The following is a 23,343-nucleotide window of genomic DNA, read 5'->3' as shown; positions in this document are numbered from 1 at the left end:
TGCCAATAAAGCACCTTTGAATTGAATTGAAATTAATTGACAGACAGACAGACACACGCACACACACACACACACACACACTCACACAGAGCCAGCCAGCCAGACAGCCAGCCAGCTCAGCCATGACATCACGAGCCTCTCTCAGCTGACTGCTATGACATCACAGAGCACGTACATTCCGTTGCTTGCCGTCTGTCAACCACTCAGTCACTGCCAGCCAGACTGGCTGGCTGGCTGGATGGGGGGGCTGCTTGCTGCTGCTGCGTATCTTAGCAAGCTAATTTGCCTGACCGGCCTTCCTACTCCTATACCCAAATGCCCACCTAAGCCTCGTTTGTAATGCATGTCATTGTATTTCAAAAAGGAATCTGGAAATAGTAAACCTATTTTCTTTATTTGAATGTATTAAAGATCACATTTTATTACATTTTCTTTTTCTGTACTTCATTACATTATATTGAGATTCATAATTCTATTATTTATTTTCCGTATGTATGTATGTATGTATTATTGTATGGAAGGAAAGTTAGAAATGATTTTCTCAAACCTGTTTTTCTCTCTTGTATACCTAAGAAAGATAAGGTCAAGCTAGAAGGTCAGGAGGCCATAAGGTAGTTTGATTTCTGTTTGTTATTTACGATGAGAACCTTGGAGACAATGTCAAACGGTATGACCTACGTGCCTGTTCCTTAAAACCATGTGTAGATCTATGAACTCTGTTCTATAATGAAATATGTTCTGCTTAGTTAGCCTTTAAGATAACATAGTAATGATTTTCTAGCATGTATGTATGTATGTATGTATGTCCAATTGCTTTGACAATACAAATGAATTGAATTGAGAGGGAGAGAGAGAGAGAGAGAGAGAGAGAGAGAGAGACAGACAGACTGAAAAACAGACAAACAGACACACACACACACACACACACACAGACACACACACAGCCAGCCAGCCAGCCAGCCAGCCAGCTCAGCAATGACATCACAAGCCTCTCTCAGCTGACTGCTATGACATCACAGAGCATGAACATTCCGTTGCTTGCCGTCTGTCAACCACTCAGTCACTGCCAGCCAGACTGGCTGGCTGGCTGGATGGGGGGGCTGCTTGCTGCTGCTGTGTACCTTAGCAAGCTTATTTGCTTGACCGGCCTTCCTACTCCTCTGCCCACATGCCCACCTATGCCCGATCTGCTGTTCACCTGGATCACAGCTCCGCCCCAACAAGGCAGATCCTCCCAAAAATGGTACAAACTGATCCACGTTCCCCTCCACAGAAAGCTTTAGCCCAAAATAAGGGACACATTCTGCCCAATATGTCAGCGCCAACCACAGCCTGAGGGACACAGTGACACACGAGCACCGGCTGTAAATATAATGTAAATACTCGTTTGTAATGCATGTCATTGTATTTCAAAAAAGGAATCTGGAAATGGTATACCTATTTTCTTTATTTGTATGTATTAAAGATCACATTTTATTACATTTTCTTTTTCTGTACTTCATTACATCTTATTGTGATTCATAATTCTATTATTTATTTTCCGTGTAGATGTATGTATGTATGTATGTATGTATGTATGTATGTATGTATGTATGTATGTATATGTATGTATGTCCAATTGCTTTGACAATACAAATGAATTGAATTGAGAGGGAGAGAGAGAAAGAGAGAGAGATAGAGAGAGAGAGAGAGAGAGAGAGAGAGAGAGGAATATGAGCTCCTAAAAAACATTTGTTTTTATACATAAGCGGATTTAATTTGTCATTTACAAATGAATATATAGCACTATAAACATACACAGAAGACATGGAATAGAAATTCAGAAGAAAAAGTATTCAAAAAATAATAATTTTAAGAGAAACACAAAAAGAAGAAAGCAGAGAGACAGTTCAGGAAGAAAAGTCAGAAAAGAAAAGCTGAAGACAAGAATTGGAGGTAAGAGACAAATAATTAAACAAAAAAATATGTATTAATAAAATAAATAAGCATTCTCAGTAGTTGACTCAGCCAATGAAAATGCAGAGCTCCGATTTGAATAGAGTGACAGTAGGAGAGAGCCCAACTGCCACTGAGACTGATAGAAATCTATCGAACAGCAGTCTGACTGCAGAGCTGCCTTTTGAAATCCGATACCCTGAAGACATTCGCCCTGCACAGGCTAAGAAGGACTACAAACAAGCTGTGATGAGAGCATCTCCTGAGACCCTCATCCTAGACTACACCGGTAAAGGAGAAAACAGGGTCAAGAACAATCTACTGTTCTACACCGCCTTTCACAAAACCCTGTGCCAGACATACCCCAATAACAACAAGAGGGGCATTAGCAGAGGCAGGCAGATCTCAGTGCTGGTAGAGAAAGACACAGACAGTGTGATGCTCACTTTTAATGTATACCACAACGGGACCATCATGGTGCAGGGCAGCGAGAGCAGCCTGGACCAATTAGCTCTCGGCTTCCACACCTCAAAGCAGCAGACTGAGGTAGAGAAACAAGAGCCAGAGCCGGCCACCCTGCAGTCTGCCCCCAGCCACACGGAGCCAGACAGTGCCCCATCTCCCACAGACTGCCCCCCTGTCTCCCCAAAACTCTCCAGCAACATTAAAACACTAAAGGAATGCCTATCAGTGCTGGAGCTGGAGTTTGCGGAGTTCAGGGAGCAGACCCTGAGCACCCTGGCCCAGACCTCCTTGTGTGATCAGCTCCGGGATGAGATGCACAGACTAAAGATGCAGCACAAGGCTGAGATCCATGAGCTGAGAGCAGCAGTGAGAGACCTGGAGGAGCAGAGCCAAACCCTGAGGACGGAGCTGCGCAGAGCGAGGGAGGAGCTGACCTGGACACCCCAGCACAGCTAGCTGAGGAGCCTGCAGAGCCAGCTGGAGGAGCTAAGAGAGGAGCTACACATCACTGGAGCACAGAGACTGCACTGCACTGACCCCACAACACCTCCAACCCCTGACGCACCCACTGATCCACCCACACTCCCCACCACTCCTGACACACCCACTATCACCAGACCTGCCACTAATACACAACCCCCTGAAACGCCACTCCCCCAAAACACACCCGCTGCCCCCACCACTCCCGACGCAAACCCGGAGTGGCAGGTCAACGCAGAGGTGGTCATTCTGAGCGAATCCAATGGGAAGTTCCTGGTTGAGAGGCGCCTCTTCCCTGGGCGAAAAGTGAAAAAGCTTTGGTGCTCCACAGCACAGAGAGCCCTGGAGCTGCTCTCCAAGAGGAGGCTTTGCCAAGTCAAACACATCCTCATCCACACCGGCACTAACGACCTGAGTGCCCGCAGGGGCGATGTGGCCTCAGCCCTGAGACAGGTAGCAACGAAAGCCACAGAGGAATTCCCAACTGCCAAAATTTCCATCTCCACACTGCTGCCCCGCACAGACGTGCCCCTGCACATCATCCAGGCCATCAACGCAGAAGTGTCCCGAAGATGTGCCCTCCTCCCCAACGTCCACCTGGCACACCACTGAGACATCCAGCCACATCACCTGTATGACCACGTCCACCTCAACAAGACGGGTGTGAGGATCATCTCAAAGGTCCTCAAGGACACAACCCTGGGCCGAAACCCCACACACCCCCACCTCGAGACCAGGAGCAAACCCCCCAGCCCCCGGCCACATCCCCAGCCACCGGCTCCACCCCAGCCCCAGCCCCTGAGACCCCGCGGCCCCATTCCCCACCCCCCCATCCCCAGAGGGCCCGTCCAGCACAGCAGAGCGGACAGCCGGGGACCAGCACAGCCACACAGCCACGCAGCAGCGGCTTCCAGAGCCTGGAGGCCCGATGCTGCCCAGCTGGCCCAGATAAGGCAACTCCTCAGTGTCATCTGTACCACACTGCTGAGTTAACTGAGCCTCAACACACATATATATGGTTGTGGAGATGGAGAGTAAGAAAAAATGTGATTTAATTATTCTGATATTTTGATGCAAAGATAAAATCTTTGAGTGATTATTATGTATATCCATATATAATTATTAATAGTAATATAATATCAGTTGTAGACCACAAATTAAACTTTCTTATGTAGAAGAGACAAGTATAATAAAATATATTAACATGTCCTTTAAAATAAGCAGTTGGAATATGCAGGGTTTACGCTCCTCAACTTTTGGAATGAAGAGCACAGGCCCTGAACTGATCAACACTGTAAATAGTTCAGATGTTTTCATTCTTGTAGAGACTTGGTGCTGTGCAGATATGTCTATACACTGGATGGATACAATGGATACAGGGAGCTGATTGTGCCCTCCTATAAAAAACCCAAAGTCAGGTGTGGCAGGGCCTCGTGGGGGATTATCGTGTGGTACAGGGAGGAGCTCCGAGCAGCCCTATGCCCAGTACAGAGAGGAGACACACACCTGTGGATGAAAATCAGAAAAGACACCCTACAAAATAACACAGATATATACCTATGTGCAATTTATATGCCACCCGCAGACTCCCCCTACTATAATGAGGAAGGCTTTCATGAGCTTCAAAACGAAATCTGCCACTTCCAGACCCTGGGCTCTGTACTGCTGTGTGGCGATCTCAATGCCAGGACTGGCAGAGAGATGGACTACATCAATACAGAGGGGAACACACACCTGTTCGGAGACTCCCCGCTGTGCCACACACACACCTCCACACTGACACAGCCACGACAGCGTGGTAAACAAGAGCAGGAAGCAGGTAGTGCGCCTATGTAAAAGCCTGGGTCTATATATCATCAATGGCAGGACCAGGGGGTACTCTCTGGGGAGATTCACATACTGCTCGGCTCTGGGCAGCAGTGTGGTGGACTACGCCATAACTGACCTGGACCCACAAGTCAACAATGCGTTTATAGTCAGACAACAATCTCCACTATCAGACCACAGCCAAATAACACTTTACCTAAAAAGATCAGCGCAGCCACAAGTCAGAGCCAAACTTCCCACAAAACTGGTCTCCCTGCCACCCAGTTAGAGATGGTCAGAGCCCAGCACAGAGAACTACACAAGAGCCCTGAATAGTGATGAGATTGAAAACATGTTAGACAGATATCAATCCTCACACTATCAAATAAACCAAAACGGAATAAACTCAGCCACCAAAACACTGAATGAAATATTTGAGAGACTGGCTTTAAAATCAAACATTAAAACAATTAAAAACCAAAATATGAAATCGTCTAAAAGAAAAAAAGAACAGTGGTGTGACCAGGAGTGTGAAACTTCTAGGAAACACCTGAGACATCTCTCCAACACTAAACACAGAGAGCCCGACAACCAGGAGGCTCGCCTCAGCTACTGCCAGGCCCTGCGGCACTACAAGCAACTCCTCAGGAAGAAAAAAGACCACTATATGGGCAGAATAAATACCCCAAAAACAAAAAATGAAATACCAATTCAAAATGGAGAAATCTGGAAAACACACTTTGAAAAACTTTACCAAAATGTTGAAAACAATCCAAAGCCAGAACAGGTTAAAATATTAAAAAACCTAAATAAATTGGAAGAAATCATTAAGAATAACCAAAATCCCTTAGATAACCCATTTACAATACAGGAACTAAAACATCAACTCAAAATCCTCAAACCCAGGAAAGCCAGCGGCCCCGACAGCATCAGCCCTGAGATGCTGAAGCACAGCAGCCCGCAGCTGCAGGAGGCTCTGCTCAAACTCTTTAACCTGGTGCTGAGAGCCGGGTGTTTCCCTGAGGTCGGGAATCAAGGATTGATCACCCCGATTTTTAAAAGTGGAGACAAATTAGACCCCAATAACTACTGGGGCAGCTGTGTGAGCAGTAACCTGGGGAAGGTGTTCTGCAGTATCATCAACGCCCAGATACTGGCCTTCCTTACCAAGCACAGTGTCCTGAATAAGAGTCAGATTGGCTTCCTACCAAAACACAGCACAACCGATCATATTTACACTCTACACACCCTCATAAATAAATATACCCAAAACAATAAAGGAAAAATATTTGCCTGTTTTGTAGACTTTAGAAAGGCATTTGACTCAATCTGGCACAAGGGATTATTTTATAAACTTCTACAGAGTGGTGTAGGGGGTAAAGTTTATGACATCATTAAATCAATGTATTCTGAAAACAAATGCGGAGTTCAAATTGGCAACTCAAGAACAGAGTTCTTCACTCAGGGGCGGGGAGTGAGACAGGGCTGCAGTCTGAGTCCAACACTGTTCAACATCTACATCATCGAGTTGGCCACAGTGTTGGAGCAGTCTGACGCCCGCAGCCTAACTCTCCATGACACAGAGATCAAGTTCCTGCTGTACGCAGACGACCTGGTGCTGTTGTCGCCCACAGAGCAGGGGCTTCAGCAGAACCTGGCGCTGCTAGAGCAGTACTGTCAGAAATGGGCCCTGGCAGTCAATCTGGACAAGACCAGAGTTATGGTTTTCCAGAAAAAAGCCCCATCTCAGGGAAACAGGTACCGCTTCACTCTGGGCAGCACTGGATTAGAGCACTGCACCAGATACAACTACCTTGGCCTGACCATCAGTGCGTCAGGGAGCTTCAGCCTGGCTATAAACGCATTAAAAGACAAGGCACGCCGGGCATTTTATGCCATAAAGACACAATTTGGGAAAACAACAATACCAATAACTATTTGGATTAAAATATTAAACTCCATCATCCAACCAATCCTGCTATATGGGAGCGAAGTGTGGGGTCCCCTCATGAACCTCAATAACAACAATTGGGACAAAAGCCCCATGGAAATATTCCACCTAGAATTTAATAAAAACATCTTACATGTACACAGAAACGCCCCCACGGCTCTGAGGCTCACAGAGCCCGAACACACAATGACCAAAACAACAACAATTGGGAAAATTGACATGTACCTGAAAAGCAAATACACAAAAGATTAGAGACACGAATTAGAATTACAAAACAAATTGGAATGCTACCGGGCCCTGAATAGAAACATTACATTGGCTGAATACTTAAAAATCCAAAATATAAAAGAGAGACAAAATCTAACTAAATACAGGCTCAGTGACCACAGCCTCGCCATTGAAAAAGGCCGCTACAGAAAATTCTGGGTTGCCAGAGAAGAGCGGCTGTGCAGCCAGTGTGACCTAGGGGAGGTCGAAACACAGGCGCATTTCCTGCTGTCCTGCCCTAAATACACAAAAATCAGGGAGACATACTTTAAAATATTAAAAATGCATATCCCTGAGTTCAGCATGATCCCCGATTGCTGCAAACTCCCCGTCCTGCTGGGAGAGGAGGAGCGCACTGCCTTCTTAGCAGCGCAATATGTATCCACCTGCCACAGCCTGCGAGACAGTGTGTAGACACCAGCCTGTGGCACTCCATTTGCAAAACAAAATAAAAACAGTGATTTTTCTGATGTCATGACACAAATTTTGATACAAACAACAAATATGGTTTATATCCTACTTAATTTTATTTCAATGTGTACTATATTTGTTCCACTGAATCTTGTATTGCAATGTTTTGTCTTGATTGATAGAACATTTGTATCTGCTTTGGCAATATTGTGATAGATCATGCCAATAAAGCACCTTTGAATTGAATTGAAATGAATTGACAGACAGACAGACACACGCACACACGCACACACACACACACACACACACACACACAGAGCCAGCCAGCCAGACAGCCAGCCAGCTCAGCCATGACATCACGAGCCTCTCTCAGCTGACTGCTATGACATCACAGAGCACGTACATTCCGTTGCTTGCCGTCTGTCAACCACTCAGTCACTGCCAGCCAGACTGGCTGGCTGTCTGGATGGGGGGGCTGCTTGCTGCTGCTGCGTACCTTAGCTAGCTTATTTGCTTGACCGGCCTTCCAACTCCTCTGCCCACATGCCCACCTATGCCCGATCTGCTGTTCACCTGGATCACAGCTCCGCCCCAACAAGGCAGATCCTCCCAAAAATGGTACAAACTGATCCACGTTCCCCTCCATGGAAAGCTTTAGCCCAAAATAAGGGACACATTCTGTAACAACATTACGAATGCCCACCCAACCTGTGACAAAACTGAGAAAAAAGAAAAACGCTCAGTCCTCCTGGTGGAGGGACACACAGCCACCCTGGCTGCCCAATATGTCAGCGCCTACCACAGCCTGAGGGACACAGTGACACACGAGCACCGGCTGTAAATATAATGTAAATACTCGTTTGTAATGCATGTCATTGTATTTCAAAAAGGAATCTGGAAATAGTAAACCTATTTTCTTTATTTGAATGTATTAAAGATCACATTTTATTACATTTTCTTTTTCTGTACTTCATTACATTATATTGAGATTCATAATTCTATTATTTATTTTCCGTATGTATGTATGTATGTATTATTGTATGGAAGGAAAGTTAGAAATTATTTTCTCAAACCTGTTTTTCTCTCTTGTATACTTAAGAAAGATAAGGTCAAGCTAGAAGGTCAGGAGGCCATAAGGTAGTTTGATTTCTGTTTGTTATTTACGATGAGAACCTTGGAGACAATGTCAAACGGTATGACCTACGTGCCTGTTCCTTAAAACCATGTGTAGATCTATGAACTCTGTTCTATAATGAAATATGTTCTGCTTAGTTAGCCTTTAAGATAACATAGTAATGATTTTCTAGCATGTATGTATGTATGTATGTATGTCCAATTGCTTTGACAATACAAATGAATTGAATTGAGAGGGAGAGAGAGAGAGAGAGAGAGAGAAACAGACAGACAGACAGACTGACAAACACAAACAGACACACACACACACACACACACACACACACACACACAGACACACACACAGCCAGCCAGCCAGCCAGCCAGCCAGCTCAGCGATGACATCACGAGCCTCTCTCAGCTGACTGCTATGACATCACAGAGCACGTACATTCCGTTGCTTGCCGTCTGACAACCACTCAGTCACCGCCAGCCAGACTGGCTGGCTGGCTGGATGGGGGGGCTGCTTGCTGCTCCTGCGTACCTTAGCAAGCTTATTTGCTTGACCGGCCTTCCAACTCCTCTGCCCACATGCCCACCTATGCCCGATCTGCTGTTCACCTGGTCACAGCTCCGCCCCAACAAGGCAGATTCTCCCAAAAATGGTACAAACTGATCCACGTTCCCCTCCACGGAAAGCTTTAGCCCAAAATAAGGGACAAATTCTGTAACAACATAATGGATGCCCACCCAACCTGTGACAAAACTGAGAAAAAAGAAAAACGCCAGTCCTCCTGGGGGAGGGACACACAGCCACCCTGGCTGCCCAATATGTCAGCGCCTACCACAGCCTGAGGGACACAGTGACACACGAGCACCGGCTGTAAATATAATGTAAATACTTGTTTGTTATGCATGTCATTGTATTTCAAAAAAGGAATCTGGAAATAGTAAACCTATTTTCTTTATTTGTATGTATTAAAGATCACATTTTTTTACATTTTCATTTTCTGTACTTCATTACATCTTATTGTGATTCATAATTCTATTATTTATTTTCCGTGTAGATGTATGTATGTATGTATGTATGTATGTATGTATGTATGTATGTATATGTATGTATGTCCAATTGCTTTGACAATACAAATGAATTGAATTGAGAGGGAGAGAGAGAAGAGAGAGAGAGAGAGAGAGAGAGAGAGAGAGAGAGAGAGAGAGGAATATGAGCTCCTAAAAAACATTTGTTTTTATACATAAGCGGATTTAATTTGTCATTTACAAATGAATATATAGCACTATAAACATACACAGAAGACATGGAATAGAAATTCAGAAGAAAAAGTATTCAAAAAATAATAATTTTAAGAGAAACACAAAAAGAAGAAAGCAGAGAGACAGTTCAGGAAGAAAAGTCAGAAAAGAAAAGCTGAAGACAAGAATTGGAGGTAAGAGACAAATAATTAAACAAAAAAATATGTATTAATAAAATAAATAAGCATTCTCAGTAGTTGACTCAGCCAATGAAAATGCAGAGCTCCGATTTGAATAGAGTGACAGTAGGAGAGAGCCCAACTGCCACTGAGACTGATACAAATCTATCGAACAGCAGTCTGACTGCAGAGCTGCCTTTTGAAATCCGATACCCTGAAGACATTCGCTCTGCACAGGCTAAGAAGGACTACAAACAAGCTGTGATGAGAGCATCTCCTGAGACCCTCATCCTAGACTACACCGGTAAAGGAGAAAACAGGGTCAAGAACAATCTACTGTTCTACACTCAGTACCCCACCGCCTTTCACAAAACCCTGTGCCAGACATACCCCAATAACAACAAGAGGGGCATTAGCAGAGGCAGGCAGATCTCAGTGCTGGTAGAGAAAGACACAGACAGTGTGATGCTCACTTTTAATGTATACCACAACGGGACCATCATGGTGCAGGACAGCGAGAGCAGCCTGGACCAATTATCTCTCGGCTTCCACACCTCAAAGCAGCAGACTGAGGTAGAGAAACACGAGCCAGAGCCGGCCACCCTGCAGTCTGCCCCCAGCCACACGGAGCCAGACAGTGCCCCATCTCCCACAGACTGCCCCCCTGTCTCCCCAAAACTCTCCAGCAACATTAAAACACTAAAGGAATGCCTATCAGTGCTGGAGCTGAAGTTTGCGGAGTTCAGGGACTAAAGATGCACCACAAGGCTAAGATCCATAAGCTGAGAGCAGCAGTGAGAGACCAGGAGGAGCAGAGCCAAACCCTGAGGACGGAGCTGCACAGAGCGAGGGAGGAGCTGACCAGGACACCCCAGCACAGCCAGCTGAGGAGCCTGCAGAGCCAGCTGGAGAAGCTAAGAGAGGAGCACAGAGACTGCACTGCACTGACCCCACAACACCTACAACCCCTGACGCACCCACTGACGCACCCACTGATCCACCCACACTCCCCACCACTCCTGACACCCCCACTATCACCAGACCTGCCACTAATACACAAACCCCTGAAACGTCACTCCCCTAAAACACACCCGCTGCCCCCACCACTCCCGACGCAAAACCCGGAGTGGCAGGTCAACACAGAGGTGATCATTCTGAGCGACTCCAATGGGAAGTTCCTGGATGAGAGGCGCCTCTTCCCTGGGCGAAAAGTGAAAAAGCTTTGGTGCCCGACAGCACAGAGAGCCCTGGAGCTGCTCTCCAAGAGGAGGCTGTGCCAGGTCAAACACATCCTCATCCACACCGGCACTAACGACCTGAGTGCCCGCAGGGGCGATGTGGCCTCAGCCCTGAGACAGGTGGCAAAGAAAGCCACAGAGGAATTCCAAACTGCCAAAATCACCATCTCCACACTGCTGCCCCGCACAGACGTGCCCCTGCACATCATCCAGGCCATCAACGCAGAAGTATCCCGAAGATGTGCCCTCCTCCCCAACGTCCACCTGGCACACCACTGAGACATCCAGCCACATCACCTGTATGACCACGTCCACCTCAACAAGACGGGTGTGAGGAAGGTCCGTTTTTAGTGTTTCTCTGAACACATCCAAGCTTACCTAGGCGCTACATATTATTTTCAATTACCCGTAATTCTGATCTGTATTTTGGCTTGTTAATAGAAGTTATTGAAGTTGGACTCCTAATTCAAAATAACCAATATGTATCTCAACGTAATTTACTGACAGACATCACTCTTTATCACTTTCACTTTTGAAGGAACTGCTTTGTATTCTGTGTATTGTTTTATTGTAGTGCTGCTTCCTTTCTTGGCCAGGTTTTACTTGCAAAAGTGATTTTATTCTCAATGTAAGCTCAAAGTCAAATAGTTTAAATAAGAAAACAATGTATTGAAATGAGAACATCATGAACCTGTGTAATTGTGCTGAAGGACAAGCACTGAAAGCAGAGAGAATTTTGTGTTTGGCATTGAATAGCCTTAAAGAAAACTATGCCGTTTTTGGAAACTTTCATATTTAAGTTGAATGTAGGCAAAAACATTCCAGTCACTCTGAAGAGAGAATACAGTTTACTGTGCGAATAAGTAGCCCCTGAATTGAAGATAAAAATCAAAAGTGCTGTTCGTAATTAGTTTACACTTTTACATCAGATGTCTTGTTTTTGCGTTCCAAATTGAGGAGTTGTGGCATATAATGTAAATGAAGTTACTTCACTAGTAGTGCGATTTCTACGTTGTGTATGTGTGTTTGTATATATGAACTCATACATTTTTTAAAGATTGTATTTGGAAAACAAATTCAGGTATAGCACGTGTCCCCCTTTTGAATGGGTTCTATATATAACATTTTAAAACGAATGGTTCTGTGTAGAACGCTATGTTTGGGGGTTCTTCATGTAACCCCTTTGAAGGGGTTCTACATAGAACCATAAAGGGATCCACCAGAGCGATTACTCGAGGAACCCTTTATGGTTCTGTGCAGAACAATTTCTTCTAAGAGTGTGGAGTGTTGCCACACAATTTCTCTCAGAGGGCTTTTGACCAATGGCAATCCAATCCTGAATGACGTCACCACTATCCTGTTGTACTTTATGGGAGAGATGTATTAAGTAGTTTATAATGAGAAGAATAACAATAATCACCTGTTTTTCATAGGTTTTGTATCCATGGTCTCCTTCATATTAGGAAAGGAAGTTGATCCATAGCCTACTCAGAGACAACTGAGAGTTGGTCTCTGAGCAGCAGCACAAAGGGGTCGAGTCTCTCAATGTCCGTGTGTTGGAGATATTCCACCATATTGGTCCCAGCCTTTAAAACAATGTTAAAGAAGATGTTAAAGATATTGTAGAAATATATTGCAGAAGAGCAGAACTACAATCACACTTTTTCAATGCTATTGCTGTTTTCTACCTCCCTGGTGAGGTACCAATGCGGGAAGTTTGAGAGAGTATTTCTAAAATGTGTATGATCCAATACACACAGTTATTTAAAAAGCTGACGTCTTGTACATGCTCACCAGAACCAAGCCTAATTAAATAACACATTTAATATTAAATAAGTACATGTGCAGTAGCCACTTGGACAATTACAGATCCCCAGGTCAAAACACAACAGAAAGACATGGAAGATCGTATTTTCAAATCACATCTGTGGCCCCCCTAACTGTAATTTGGTATTAGTGGGTCAAAGGATTTATTTGGTTCAAGTGATAATAAGATCATATTTTGAAAACAAACACTACAGGATGTCATATTTAAAATGACTGTGAGTACCTTTCTTTAGTGACGGTTCTGAGGGGGGCAGGGATTAGTTGAGTGTGCTAATTGGAGCTGTGAAGTGTGCAGAGAAAATACAAATGTTTTCTTTTAATATGAAAACAAAGAACTTTTTTTTAACACCGACCTGGGATTGTGTTTCTTTCCAAGTTTCCTTATTGTTTCTGAGAAGAGACTGTTCACTTGCAAAGTGAACTGGACCCGTGTGACTCGCAGGTAAGGAGAGCCCGTGTTGAACTAAGATGGCTACAGTGAGTTTTCCTGGACAAAGCTCGGGCAAAGGATAGCGCAGAGTGCACCTGCACCTGAGATTGTGTTGAGAAGCTTTGTGATAAGAGCAGGTAAAGAGGGAAAAGAAACACAAGTATTTTCTTTGTTTGAAGAACACATTTTGTTTTAACTGAAACGGGACTACAACTTTTGAAAGGGAAATAGTTGCTAGTGCACTGTATTTGTATTGAGTTTATTAGAAGAAAAAAAGCTTATATTTTGGACAGAACGAACTCGTTTGGCATGCAACTAGCAGCAAACGATGTGAAGCAAACAAAACAGTTAGCAAGTTAGCAAGTTAGCAAGTTACAGTCTGTCCTAGGTCCGGGGGTGCTTATGGTTGTTTATGGGTTCCCTTACCTTAGCCAGTGTCATGTACGGGTGTCCGTACCTTACTGGAGTGTTTGTTTTTATTATAATATATATACATAATATAATATATAATAATGTAATATTTCAGATAAATCGTCACAGTGAGTGACACCAGCATTATTGGTTTTTTGAGAAATAAAAAAACAGAATGTAGAGAAGAAAATGTTGGAAGGAAGTTGGGAGAAAGACTGGTCTCCGAAGGAGCACCGGGACTGGTGGAAGCAACAACAACCAGATAAGACAGAGAAAGGAATTGTGATATTGTGTCAGGTTGGTGAGAATCAAGAAAAGAAAATAACAGAAATGGAAGATCATCATAAACAGTAATGTGAATTGAGAGAAGAAGTTGTGAAAAATACGATAGAATTAATAGAACTACAAGGCAAATTAGAAGGGCAAGAAAAGTGGTCAGAAAAGGTGAAGGTGTAGGTGCGCGATGTGCTGCCGTGTTAGGAGCGCATCGCGACACAGATCACTCCGAGGACGACAGGCCCGATTGGGTAAGATACCGCAGAAGTATAAGATTACAACTATAGAATAAGTAAGCTCAAGTAATATAAAATGCTTTACAGGAGAAAAGTAATAATGGAAAGGAAGAGTAAAAGAGAAGGTGTCCTAGGATTATGGGAATCATTATTGAGATCAATGGCCTATTGGCTAATATTTTGTTAGGTACATATATGACTTCAATAAACGAATAATGGAGTGACATCTGTATAAATATAAATAAAACATATTGATAAAAAAATCTGAATACATTTCTTGTAAGAAATTAAGAATAGGAGAAAGAATAGCTGTTAGAATGCAGAGCAATGTTAACCAAAGTTGAAGAGGGTTTGAGTAAGTTGACGAGGGTCTGAGTAAGTTGATAAGGCTTGGGAAGCAGGAAAAGGTGAGTTTGATGTGTGTGAGACAAATGTGCTGCCACTTTTAGCACAGAGAGCTTCTGATGGTGATTGAATGAAACGTGGGAAAATAAATAAACTTGATGTAGGATAAATGAATAAATAATTGAATGAGATATGAGCCGCAGAGACCTCCCACATTGGAAAGTGGACTACAGCAGATAATCCTCTCCTCTCCCAGGGCAGGGTGATTAAGTGGGGACGCGTGTGAAGAGTGCAGGTGGACCCAGGTGAGTTGTGAAAGAAAGAAGAAACAAAAATAATAAGGCACGCGTGCAAACAATCAAAATAATACTAAGTGAATAACAAATTAAACAATAAAGTGAAAGATAATCAACACACAAAATAATGGCAATATAGAACCAAACAAAATACACAAGCCATATTGCATAAAGTGAAGTGAAATATAAATATAATAAGTAATGGTGATTAAGGAGCTAATTAACACCGTCCGTGACATTTACATTGGTTGGGTGTGTGGATACCAGTAATAATTTTTGTTTTATTGAAATACAAAATAATTCTATTTTTCCGAAGTGCTGAACTTTAATACAGTCTAGAAAGATTAATATTTTTTGTCTTGGGCTATATTATTATTACCATAGTTTTTCTATTGTATAAGTATCTTGGAGTAGAGGCATAGGTGGGCATGTGGGCAGAGGAGTAGGAAGGCCGGTCAAGCAAATAAGCTTGCTAAGGTACGCAGCAGCAGCAAGCAGCCCCCACATCCAGCCAGCCAGCCAGTCTGGCTGGCAGTGACTGAGTGGTTGACAGACGGCAAGCAACGGAATGTACGTGTTCTGTGATGTCATAGCAGTCAGCTGAGAGAGGCTCGTGATGTCATCGCTGAGCTGGCTGGCTGGCTGGCTGGCTGGCGTGCTGGCTGGCTCTGTGTGTGTGTGTGTTTGTGTGTGTGTCTGTTTTTCTGTTTGTCAGTCTGTCTGTCTGTCTGTCTCTCTCTCTCTCTCCCTCTCAATTCATTTGTATTGTCAAAAGCAATTGGACATACATACATACATTCATACATATATATATATATATATATATATATATATATATATATATATACATACATACATACATACATACATGCTAGAAAGTCATTACTATGTTATCTTAAAGGCTAACTAAGCAGAACATATATCATTATCGAACAGAGTTCATAGGTCTATACATGGTATTAGGGAACAGGCACGTAGGTCATTCTGTTTGACATTGTCTCCAAGGTTCTCATTGTAAATAACAAAGAGAAATCAAACTACCTTATGGCCTCCTGACCTTCTAGCTTGACCTTATCTTTCTTAAGTATACAAGAGAGAAAAACAGTTGTGAGAAAAGAATTTCTAACTTTCCTTCCACACATACATACATACATACATACATACATACATACAAACCAGAGGCATGCAAAAAAATATAAAGAGGAAGAAAATGTTGTATAGCACATACAAAAGGGATGGTGATGAAACAAAATACATAGAATATGTTGAGCTGCAAAGAGATCTTAAGAAAGGGATCAGGAAAGCAAAGAGGGAAATAGAAAGAAACATAGCTCTTGGAGCTACAACCAATGCAATGAGCTTTTTTCAAAATTACAACAGCAAGCAGTCAATTAAGGAGGAGGTGAAACAGATAAAGGGCAAAAATGGAGGTATCTTGGAAAACGAACAAGATGTGGCAAATATTCTAAATGAGTATTTCACAGAGGTTTTTACAAAAGAAAAAACAGATGACATGCCACAGGTTGACAATCAATCCAGTCAAACCCTAAGAGAGATCAGGATAAATGAGGAGGAGGTACTAAAGGGACTAGCAGAATTAAAATCAAACAAATCACCTGGGCCAGATGGGATATTTCCAACAGTACTTAAAGAAATGAGGGAAATTATGTATAGGCCGTTAACTCGATTATTTCAAATGACACTTAGAACAGGGGATGTTCCCACTGACTGGAAGACAGCAAATTTCATACCAATCCACAAGAAAGGGGACAAAACTGAGCCAGGAAATTACAGACCAATCAGTCTCACCTGCATCACCTGTAAAATGTTGGAAAAAATGATTAGACAGAAAATAGAGGAGCATCTCAATGAAAACCATATTCTTGGAGATAGTCAACATGGGTTTAGACGAGGCAGATCATGTCTTACTAACTTAATACATTTTTTTGAACATGCAACTGCAGCTGTAGATCACGTGAATGCATATGATATGATATACTTAGATTTCCAAAAAGCTTTTGATAAGGTTCCACACCAAAGACTGATCCTCAAATTGGAAGCTGTAGGCATTCAGGGTAATGTAAGTAGATGGATTATGAACTTGTTGATGTATAGGAAACAGATTAGAGGAGTCACTTCTAACTGGAGTGAGGTTGTTAGTGGAGTTCCACAGGGATCAGTACTAGGGCCTTTGCTTTTACTAATCTATATTAATGATCTGGACTCTGGGATACTTAGCAACCTTGTCAAATTTGCAGATGATACTAAAATAGGTGGCTTAGCAGATACAATCTTGGCAGCACATGCTATTCAGAGGAACTTAGATAAATTCAGTTGTGGGCTGACACCTGGCAAATGAAATTCAATGTGGACAAGTGCAAGGTAATACATGCAGTAAAACAAAAATGTCCACTATAATTACACTATGGGAGGTACAGATCTAGATGAAGTAATGCATGAGAAAGACCTAGGAATCTATGTGGATTCACTTTCTCCATCCAAACAATGTGGGGAAGCAATACAAAAGGCATACAGAATGCTAGGGTATATCGTCAAAAGTGTAGAATTTAAGTAATGTTAAGACTGTACAATGCGCTAGACCTCATCTGGAATACTGTGTACAGTTCTGGGCACCACACTTCAAGAAGGATATTGCTGCTTTAGAGACAGTTCAGAGGAGAGCAACCAGACCTATTCCAGGTCTGAAGGGAAAGTCCTACTCGGAGAGACTGAGGGAACTGAACCTTTTCACCCTGGAACAGAGGAGATTACGTGGGGACTTGATCCAAGTCTTCAAAATCATGAAAGGTTCCTCAAACCAGAGGAGCTTTTCCAGATCAGCAGGGACACACGCACCAGGGGACAACAAATGGAAATTGGGCTTCAAGGCATTCAAGATGGAAAGTGGTAGAAGCTGAAAGTTTGGGAACATTTCAAAATAGACTGGATAGGATCCATGGATCACTTAGATATTAATGGACACCAAACGAGCATGATGGGTCGAATGGCCTCCTCTCGTTTGTAAACTTTCTTATGTTCTTATGTTCTTATGTTCTTATGAATGTTCCCTAAGCATGTTTCAAATGTTCCCTAATTTATGTTACAAATGTGCCTTAGCACCTCTCTCTCTCTCTCTCTCTCTCTCTCTGTCTCAATTCAGTGCATTTGTATTGTCAAAGCAATTGGACATGCATACATACATACATACATATATATGGAAAATAAACAATATGTGTACATCTCTGCATTAATGGTGCCCTAACAGATGTGCAAGTTACATGACAGACAGACAGACAGACACTCACACACACTTTCACACACACACACACACACACACTTTCACAGACAGACAGACAGACAGACACACACACACACACACACACTTGTATACCTGACACGTATAGAAGACTGGATAGGGAGATATAAATAGCAATGGGGAGACTCTTGTACTTGGTGTGGCTCTATCCATATAGTGGGGCCAGCAGCCACTTAGCAGGTGTAGCAATAGAAGCTCAGCCTGGGGAGACTGGATTTAGCATTTCCTCTCCATTTTGATAAGTATCCTTAATCATTTCTGCAAAATACTTCTATGATACCTATGTATGTTTTTTACTTGTACTATATTATACTATCAAGTATCAGTGTACACATACAATGTGACCTGTTACATTAATACAGAGGCCACGGAAGGCCAGATCACTAATAGCCACTGTCCCCTGATATTACACTTTTTTACAATCACTTTGGCACTCATTTCAGAACCTTGATGTCATTTTTCAAAACTCTAGACACAAAACTCACACCCGATGATCAAAATGCACATTTTTCAATTGCTTGGATACAATACACATCAACCTCAGATCATTTGTTCATTGAACTAAAATGATACAACTTAACATCAAAGTATTACCATTTCAAAATGCAATTCACACATTACATCTGAGATCACTGTCTATTCATTTCATTACAAAGATCTAACTATCAATTGATACAGCTGCCCAAATGATAAGTGACTGTTGCATTACTCTTAATTCATAGTTTTATGGAAACTGACGAACAGTATTCCATGTTTCGATCATGAAAGTTTCAGGATAATGAGATCCATTGACACCAATAACCGAGGAGCATGAACCAGTTGGACTACATTATCTATGGATGTAATATTTCATCATCATTCATCATCATGTAGCACTTTTCCACACCATGTTTTCAGTGTGGAAGGAAAGTTAGAAATTCTTTCTCTAATACCTGTTTTTCTCTCTTGTATACTTAAGAAAGATAAGGTCAAGCTAGAAGGTCAGGCCAGAAGGTAGTTTGATTTCTGCTTGTTATTTACGATGAGAATCTTGGAGACAATGTCAAACAGTATGATTGAAGTGCCTGCTCCCTAATCCATGTGTTGATCTATGAACTCTGTCCTATAATGATATAAATTCTGCTTAGCTAACTTTTAAGATAACATAGTAATGACTTTCTGATTATAACCAGCTCTTTGATTTTTGTGTATAAAAGCTCTGACTGTTAAAATGAAGGCAGAGCGACTTTGGGATCTTCTTGAGTCACTGTTCCTCTCCACGCTGCGTGTATTAAAGGCATTGCAACTAACGCTCCAACCTGGTTGAAGATGATTGTTCTTCCACATCAGATTTGACATTACTGTATGTATGCAGGCCCTTGTAATTGCTTTTCCAATACTGCCAACTGGTTATTGATGATTGATTTCACATTGTGGTACGAGTATCGAGTGAAATGAGTGCTATCCACCCGAGCAACACAGTGATAACATGGAGCCGGCAGGTCATCCAGGTCACAATAGAGGTCAAGCAGTGGGAGGAGGAAGACGTGGTGGTCAAAGGAATGGAAGGGGACATGCACCCCTTCTGAGAGGTGGTCGTGGGCCTCGTCATAGAGGAGGGCTTAGGCCTCACCAGAGAGGCAGCCATGGGCCTCATTTGAGAGGTGTTGGGGGAACGTGGTAGAGGACAAGGCCACGGACCAGACAGCGGCAGCAACAGCAAATAGTGTCCAGTGAAATCCGAGAAATAGTTGTAGAACATGTTGTAAATCATGGCATGACCATGACTGAGGCAGCTACAATGATTCAATCAAACCTCAGAATCAACTCAGGATCAACTGTGGCCTCAATCATCAGAAATGTCCGTACTGAGAAGCGGCAAGTCTTCAGCATGCACTAAACATTAGGCTACTCTCAATTGTCAAATGACTGTATACTGCATACCAATGTGTAGCACAGAGTATAGTGTGCCTTTTGAAAGAAATGCAGACAGAGTGAAGCAGCTGATGACTGAGTATGTTCAGGTATGTTCAGTTTCAAGATGCCTCTTGTGAAAAATGGTTGTGAGAACCTGAACCTGAACACAGGGCTGATGGAAATTTAGAAGTACAGTAATCAATCCTTTGTTTTGCTTTTTACACTAAGCCAGGTGAGGAACACTGCAGTTGACATTTTACTGTAGTTTTGTTCGTTTTTGTAGCTAATTATTTTTGCATGGATTCAAAGAAACCTATGGTGTGATTTGATTGTATTGCATCAATACATTTCAGATTTTGTTCAATGATTCCACTGTGTCTGTAGTATTCTCTCTACTAGTCCTTTTACAGTGATGTATTTATGTGTAGTACCATAATGAAACATGTATCACATATTTTGTACTACAATATTTAATGATTGTACGAACAACTACACAGTGAAACTATCGGTATCTTCTGTGTTACTATGTTACTATGGTATTTCATGATAAATGAGTTATTTGAACCAACAAGTCTGCAAGTGCTAGGTTTCTTTAAAGATATGAATGCACAATGCAATGTTTTGAACATTGGACAGCCTGTGTTACAAGTGATGACCGTTTTGAGTTTTGTGTCTAGAGTTTTGAAAAATGACATCAAGGTTCTGAAATTAGTGACAAAGTGATTGTAAAAAACTGTATATTCATCCTATTTAATGTGCTCTTTTAAAATGTACTTTTCTTTTTTATGTTGCCATTTCTGTTCTACCAATGTTTCAGTTGTTAGCCAAAGATTGACAGAGTACATCTCATACACACAGGCCAGACAGCAAAGATTTCTTTTTGAAATTCAATTACAAATGCTGCATGAACTCATCAATACGATTAGAGCTCCTGAAAGCAATATAACTAACTCACTCTACAGCATCTCATTAGCAGTGAAAAGAAACCAAGAAAGTTGGGACAGTCGACTGTTTACCACTATGTAACATCACCTTTTCTTTTAATAACACTTATTAAGCACTTGGGCACTGAAGACACCACTTGGTTAAGTTTAGCAAGCGGGATTTTCCCCCATTCATCCATTATGCATTTCCTCAGCTGCGCAACTGCACAGGGCCTTCGTTGTCTTAATTTGCACTTCATAGTGCGCCACACATTCTCAATTCGGAGACAGGTCAGGACTGCAGGCAGGCCATGCTAGCACCCGCACTCTCTGCCTATGCAACCATGCGCTTGAAATCTGGGCAGAATGTGGTTTGGCGTTATCCTGCTGAAAAATGCAGGTACGTCCCTGGAAAAGACGATGTCTGGATGGCAGCATATGTTGCTCCAAAATGTGTACATCTCTTCTGCAAAAATGGTGCCCTCACAGATGTGCGAGTTACATGACAGACAGACAGACAGACACTCACACACACTGTCACACCCACACACACACTTTCACAGAGAGACATATACACACACACACACACACACACACACACACACACTTTCACACAGAGACAGGCACACACACGTACAGACACACACACATACATACATACATATGGAAAAGAAACAATACTTTTATAAATCACAATAAGATGTAATAAAGTACAGAAAAACTAAATGTAAGAAAATGTGATCTTTAATACACACAAATATGTATGGCTGGTCGGATGCGTCTTGGACTCGGGTTCCTCTTCATTACGTATAACGCTTTTGCCTTTTGCTAAAGCTTTCTGTGGAGGGGATCGTGGGTGAGTTTGTACCATTCTTGGGGGGCTCTGCCTTGTTGGGGCGGAGCTGTGATCCAGGTGAACAGCAGATCGGGCATAGGTGGGCATGTGGGCAGAGGAGTAGGAAGGCCGGTCAAGCAAATAAGCTTGCTAAGGTACGCAGCAGCAGCAAGCAGCCCCCCCATCCAGCCAGCCAGCCAGTCTGGCTGGCAGTGACTGAGTGGTTGACAGACGGCAAGCAACGGAATGTACGTGCTCTGTGATGTCATAGCAGTCAGCTGAGAGAGGCTCGTGATGTCATCGCTGAGCTGGCTGGCTGGCTGGCTCTGTGTGTGTGTGTGTCTGTGTCTGTCTGTTTTTCTGTTTGTCAGTCTGTCTGTCTGTCTGTCTCTCTCTCTCTCTCTCTCTCTCTCTCTCTCTCTCTCTCTCTCTCTCCCTCTCAATTCAATTCATTTGTATTGTCAAAGCAATTGGACATACATACATACATACATACATATATGTAGCGTAAGGTACACTTATACATTTCAATTAAAGAAGTGAATTCATAGTATCACCTTATCACGAATCCTGGAGTCTTGTAGAACTCAATTTCTGTAATAATTGGACGCAGACACCAATTCCAAAGATATAAATTGTCAAATTTATTTAAAAACAAAGACTAAATGTAGCACTACACTAATTATACAAAAGGGAAAAACTAATTAAAATTCAACTCTAGATCAACAAATCAAAGACAAATCACTTCCGTGACCAAATCAAAGACCATGGGATCCCATAGGATAACACACAAATCGTTAAACAAAAAAGGTTATAAACACATTGACTACAATACCGGTTAGTAATTCTAGGAATCACTAAGAAACAGTTGAAAGTGCTAAATTGCAGTTTCAGAAGATGAAAAAAAACTGTAACTGATGGGATATGTAGTATTTTATACTCGAGTGGTCTATGCGATTACACCCTGTTGGTGTTATTAAGAACGCCAAGTACCAGAATGCAGAGCGGGACTGTTTTTTGTGCCGTGACTTGTTGGGGGAAAAAGGCGCAGAAAAAACGGACGAGAAGGTGAAGGTAGTATGGCGGTGATGCACGCGTTGGTGAAGTGGGAAAGCGGGGTCGACAAAGACTCTTACAGCGTGATTCCCACTGCTTGCTTTCGCAATTTTGATTTATTCAGCATTGCTGATGATGACGAAGAGACGACTCGAAACTTCAGAGCAGAGTGGAGAGACACGAACAAACCTCCAAAAGGTGGATGGCCTGTCCATGAAGCGCAGATCATTATGACTGGTAACAATGTTTATTTAAAAAAAAAACATTAAAGTCTTTACATGCTATTTGATATATACAATCACAGTATATTTGAAATGAATGTTTAAGTTATTAATGTGTTGTACTTCTAACATACTCTTATAACATGGTAGGTGGTGGTGAGGGCGCTAAAAACTCGTCA

The 23,343-nt window shown here is 42.5% G+C and overlaps 1 non-coding gene across 1 annotated transcript; it reads left to right on the top strand.

Annotated features, from left to right (window-relative positions):
- The first annotated feature begins 21,836 nt into the window (after positions 1-21,836).
- LOC136728246 (U5 spliceosomal RNA) lies at positions 21,837-21,951 on the top strand. Its single transcript, XR_010808609.1, has one exon. It is a non-coding gene; the product is annotated as a U5 spliceosomal RNA (small nuclear RNA).
- Positions 21,952-23,343: the final 1,392 nt, after the last annotated feature.

Source organism: Amia ocellicauda, unplaced genomic scaffold (assembly GCF_036373705.1).
Source record: "Amia ocellicauda isolate fAmiCal2 unplaced genomic scaffold, fAmiCal2.hap1 HAP1_SCAFFOLD_29, whole genome shotgun sequence".
In the NCBI taxonomy this organism is placed as follows: domain Eukaryota; kingdom Metazoa; phylum Chordata; class Actinopteri; order Amiiformes; family Amiidae; genus Amia; species Amia ocellicauda.
The sequence above is the reverse complement of the archived record's forward strand: the minus strand, read 5'-3'. Positions and strand labels throughout refer to the sequence as shown.